This window comes from Sinocyclocheilus anshuiensis, unplaced genomic scaffold, assembly GCF_001515605.1.
Source record: "Sinocyclocheilus anshuiensis isolate Anshui unplaced genomic scaffold, SAMN03320099.WGS_v1.1 scaffold1160, whole genome shotgun sequence".
NCBI lineage: Eukaryota > Metazoa > Chordata > Actinopteri > Cypriniformes > Cyprinidae > Sinocyclocheilus > Sinocyclocheilus anshuiensis.
Genome location: NW_015552641.1, coordinates 240,738 through 246,737, shown reverse-complemented (window position 1 = coordinate 246,737; position 6,000 = coordinate 240,738). Strand labels below are relative to the sequence as shown.

General features: G+C 40.2%; 1 protein-coding gene across 6 annotated transcripts in view; it reads left to right on the top strand.

Annotated features, from left to right (window-relative positions):
* Window positions 1-6,000, top strand: part of skap1 (src kinase associated phosphoprotein 1) — a 32,006-nt gene that overhangs the window by 22,416 nt on the left and 3,590 nt on the right. The gene's annotated exons all lie outside the window — the stretch shown is intronic.

The window sequence follows — 6,000 nt, the reverse complement described above, 5'->3', positions numbered from 1 at the left end:
ACACACACACACACACACACACACACACACACACACACTTTTAGTTCATCCCTGTTGGCTGTGTCCTTGGCTGATTTGTTAGTTGAAGCGCTCTGCATGTATTTTGATTTTCTTTTTCTTATCTCGCTCTATCCATCTCCTCACTAATGATGAATAATACGCAGCTGGCCATAAGATGAGTCATATCGGTCAATACTCACTGACTTTCTCTTAGCAGCTATTCATTTACTGTATTCTAAATGACAAAGCTGGGATGGTCTTCACTCAGTCAGTACATTCTTATTGCAGCATTTTAAAAAGAAGGCCTCAGCCAAAACATTATGAATCAAGATTTGTGGCTTCTATTTCTATTGCTTTTTTTCTGTTGATCATTCTATGTCAATCACACAATTTAAGAAATGAATAGCATCAGCAACACATCAGCTTTCTAACAAAGCAGATGCATTTATAATGACTTTTCTTACAGATATCCAAGAGAATTGCAGGCAACAAATTAAACCTGTAGCATGTCATATTGACATAATAGAAAACTCCTTGTACATCTGTGGTCTGTAGACCACTGCAATACTGTACTGAGGCACATGTTCAATAATATGCTGTTGATTCATTGCTGTAGTTGTGTCTTGGAAAATTGAGTGATCAGCCAAGCAAACCACTTTATTTGAAGTATTCGCTTTAATCCATACATTTTTGTGTCCTACAAATGGGATGTTAGCAGGAACACACAGTGTAGTTGTTTCTAAAAGATACAACACTGAAAGAATCAATGTGTTTTAATTTGGCCTTTAACTGAGCTCAGTGTTAGCTTAAAGGGATAGTTCGTCCAAAATGAAAACTCTCTTGTCATTGTTGTTCCAAACCTGTATGACCTTTTTTCTTCTTTGTAACACACACAAAATATATTTATATCTTAGTGTTTTTTGTGTGTGTGTGTGTGTGTGTGTGTGTGTTCTGCAGTATGAATTTATCTCTTCTGTTGAACACAAAAGAAAATATTTTGAAGAATGTTGGTAACCAAACAATTGCTGGTAGCCATTGACTTCCATAGTATTTATTTTCCATACTATGGCAGTCAGTGGCTACCAGCAGCTGTTTGGTTACCGACATTCCTCAAAATATCTGCTTTTGTGTTCAACAGAAGAAATATACTCATTCAGGTTTGGAACCTGAAGGTGAGTAAATGTAGACAGAATTTTAGTTTTTGGGTGATCAATCCTTTTAAGTTAAAGAAAGAATTCTACCATTAATTTTGGCACTCTTGATATTCAAGTAACACTAATGAAATGAACAGATATGACAGCTAATGAACCCTAAAATCAGAGTTAAATAACATTCAGATTCAGTTATTCAAAAAACAGTGATTATATATTACATCCACTGTGGTTGGTTATCAAAACACGGTAAGGATGTGCATGGGTCATTTATTTTTATCTCATGCCATATTTCTAATTTGTGTAAACAATGATTCTAACCATCTCAGATAGCTGGAGCATGACTCTGATTTTGTCATCATGCTGTTATTATATTCAGACAAGTAGATTTATCAGCTCTTACTTTTAATCCCTCTGTGACTGACATGTAATTGAAATAGCTTTTATTGATGGCAGTATTTTCTAAATGGCTGCACTTGTATCGCTCAAATCTCTTAGACCTCTTCGGATGCATCCTCAGAATCGTCTCAGACAATGTGGGGCTGCAGCTCTTGTTTTACGGGTGCTTCCCTGGAACGTTGACCTTACTGAATGAAATATAGGCCGATGGCTAGAACTCAAGCCTAACTCTAGCAGTTCCACTCATAAAGCAGTGGTCATAAAACCTGAGTGCATAAATTCTGCTGCACAGATGTGTGGAGGGGAGGCCAAGTATATTTGTGTCAACACCGAGCGTAATTACAAGGTGATAAAGACGTGGAAAGTGCTAAATCAGTTCCGCTAACCAACAGGTTTTTGAGGCAGCGCTATGATTGACCGCTGTGAAGTCACAAATCAAAGAGGTCGACAGCGTTGTCATAGCATTGGTGTAAGCAGAGTGTACAGATTAAAAAAGCTCTCTCATCAGTCTTTATTGATCCACCACTTACAGTGAATAAACAGCTATTCGGCTCATCTCCACAAATCACTACATGTATCTATAATATGTGGGAGCATTTTAGAGTGTGATAGCACATGCACAAAATAGTTGCTTCATTAGTGTTTATTATTAGAGTATTTTGGTAATGCTCAGATGGAACATGGAATATAAATTTAAAGGGGTCATGATATTTTCACCCTCATGTCATTCTGAACCAATTTATTTTTAAAAAGTTTTTTTTTGTCCGCACAATGACATGTATGGATTTGTATTTGGGTTTTTTTGACCCCACTTACTATCTTTGCATGAACAGAAGAGTCCTTTCAAAATATCTTCTTTTGTGCTTATACTGGTTTGGGACAAACATGAGGGTAAACTATCCCTTTAAGTTCTGAACTGCACTGCCATGCCCAACACTGAATTTCAGTACAATCTCAAATTAATTTTTTTTGCTACATTTTATTGGTGATTCATTCAGATTTTATTTAGTGTGCAACCATAATAGTTGCATTACGGCTCACGGTTTCCTTCAGATCAGCCTCTCCTTGCCACCATTGTTTCCCTGCTCATGCCACATGGTTCCTTAGTTCAGAACACTTGAACATGAAATAGCGGCGAAGGCTAACATCCATCTGCCAGTTTGGTACAGCCTACTCAATCCTCAAGGCTGAAGAATCACGGCAGCAGGATATTTGGAGATGTTTTTCTTCCTGCTCTAATCACATTGCATGTACGCTATCTACATGTACTTTAATTTGTCTTATTTTTGTAACTCTTTTTTTTTTGCATTATAGTTTGTTTTCTTTGTTTATTTTTTCTAAATGTGTAGTTGAAGGGCCCCGTAGAGAGTTTTTTTTCTGAACTGTTCTTTTTTTTTTTTTTCTTCAACCATACCATCCTTTTGCATTCCAAACTCTTAATTTATGCGCCTAGATTCAAAATACATGACTCCCAAAGGTCAGACCCAACACATGCCAGAATTCCCACTGGTCCAACCTACTTTTAACATCCAGATGCTCCATCAGTATGGCTGTGGACACTACTGCCACCTTCTGGCTGAAGATTGGAAGGTTTTTCAAGCTAGTGGTTTTTAAAACAAATACTTGATGGTTTGTGTTAAAAATCTGTCTCATTATATGTATATTTTTTTATTTTATATTTAAAATTAAATTTATATTTATAAATATATTTTAAATATATTATTTATATTTATGTGTAGTTTATATATAGTTTGTGTTTTAGACTGCCATTTAATCTGATAAACATATATGTTTATGTGTAATTTTCTCATGTTCCACTGTGCAGGTTTTTAAAGGTAGACATAAATGTGAATTTGCATATGAATATGCAGTTCTCTCAGACAAAACTGGGTGATTGTGTCTGTTATCTCCTCCCTTGTGGGACACATCCTCGTAAACTTCAGACAGATGACTGCTCCAGTTGGCCTCCCGCCCAGGGGGTCTGTCTCCTACAAAATGCCTAAAGAAAAGGAAAAGGTGCCATAAAAGAAAAGGAAAATCCAGTGGAAATATACACTCCTTTATTTAACTCATTCTCACGCACTCATCTAAGGACCTGCCTTCTTTGTGGCAATAGAGGCGCTGTATAGACATATTGAGCTTTCTATTTACCAGCAGAGGCATCAGGGGGTGAGTCTGGGGTTCTGGGGTCATGCAGAAGGCAACGGTCATCTCCCAGTCAACTACAGTAGGTCATTATTCAGACTAAGCCAATAGTCCAGAACTACACAGCGGCCGCCCCCCTCACGCTCTGCATAATTATTATAAATGGGAGGCCACATAAACAGCCATCATTACAGGCTCTCAGCAGCATACACAATCCACTTTAAATGCCTATTAAGTTTAAGTGCCATCAGTAATCCCCAAGTGTACTTTTACAATGGCAGATTATTTGGTCATCCACATTTTTACTAGATGTCGCACCTTCGAACGCCCAGGATTTGGGATTAAATAAGGCCTGTGGTGTTTCCTCTCTGGTTTATTTGACTATGCCAAACAAATATTGATATTACGAATTCTTAATGGCTAGCTACGATGAAAATGACATGCAAATGAAATGCACTGATTGAGATAAATTGAATGATGCTGTCTTTGCTCGAGCAGCAGATCAATACCTGTTCGCCACCTGCCGTGTCTGCTGCTTAGGACTAGCAAACAACGTGATGTATTGGTGTTTGTCTTTTAAGATGGCTGGATGAGTGAGTCCCTGTGCAGCACTGAGCGTGTGGAGCTGATGCTTTACGATGCGAGTTAAGGAAAGAGAAGCAGGAGAGGAAAAGTGGAGGAGGGGGTTGTAGCACCCGAGTGCCGGGTTCAGCGGCGGGGCAATGAGAGACTTCCTGCGCTCCATCACTCCCAAGGCCTACCTCAGTCAGCTGGTGGCCAGGGGCTGAGGCCTCATGTCTCATTCTTATTACCATGTCTACTGCCTCCACGGTGTGTGTGCGTTTCTACTCGTAACCGAAAAAAATGAATGCACACGGGCACCGAGGGAGAGTTTGCAAATAAGGGAAATGATTAAAACACGATTGAGGAAGGAGGCATGCATGCAAAGTGTGTCATCTTAGAGGGAAATTTATAGAGGGGAGAGGAAGAAAAGGTTGATTGGTATTCTGGTGTTATTATAGACAAGATTCACTTTTGATCCTGTCATGATATTGTTCAAGTTAAGCCACTCCTTTTTAAGGCATCATTAGCTGTCAATCTGTCCCCTGGTCGCTGGAGAGCAATGGGCCCATCTGAATACCATTGCTAGCCGCCCCCCTGAGTGAGAAATAAATGATATCAGTGGCACACTGCAGGTGTTGTCATGGCAACGCACACTCCCAATAGCTCCCTGTGCCAACTCCGCCTTTCTCGGGAGAAGGTCATGCGGAGGTCAGCGTCATCGCAGCGATGCACTTCATTTTCACAGCAGCTGCCCACCAGACCTAGACCAAACTGAGATGCACCTGACCCTGTCCTGTTACAGAGAAGCTTCCCGAAAAGCCACCCATTATCCCTGTCCCATGCAGTTCTTTCGGGCAAATCTCTATAACAACCCTTTCTACGGTCTCCCAAATGCCTCTAGCTGACAGATGCATTGCCGAAAAGCAGATTGCTAATACTGGGAGGCAGGAAAAATGAGGCAGGAATGAAAAGGACACGAGTCATTGAAATGGGACAGACTGCACTGGAATGTATTGACTCTCTTTCTTGTACTGTGTGTGTACTCTGTTTGAACCCACAGTTACACCATGTTGGGGAGGGTGGGGGTGTGGAAGGCGGGGCGGAGGAGGCGTGTTGGATGGGAGGAGGTGCAGCAAGTTCAAAATGGCTTGATCAGCCATGGACGCACCTGTGATTTCGAGGAGTATTATACAACAGTGTGTTCCAGTCCTCAACACTGATTGCCATTCTAAGATTGCTAATATACAGTTAATTCGGAAAAGTACTTTTCACTGTTTTAACATTCTGCTTGTCTGTGTTCCAGAAACACTGTCAGTCTGTGTGTTAGTATAGGGATTTTTCAGTGACTCTTTCTGCAGGTTACTTCTTTACACCAGTAGGTGGCGACGCACAACTGTCTGTTCCTGAATAAATCAGCGTTTTTGAAGAAATCGGTTGATTGAATGATTCAGTGACTCACTCAATGAAGTGACATGAATCAATAAATGGTACATATTCGTATGCCATTGAATCATTTACTCAATCAATTTGTTCTGAAACGAGGGCTGCATCCAAAATCGCATACTTCCCTACTATATAGTATGTCTGAATTCACACTACTCATAAAATAGTGGGCTGGATGACCTGCTACCTCCAGCAAGATTCTCAAGTTTGCATATGATGGACACTTTACTATACCATGAGGCCATGGGAGAGGAGTTGTGAATGGCAGTGAAGTGACACAACTGACACTGGTAGGTCT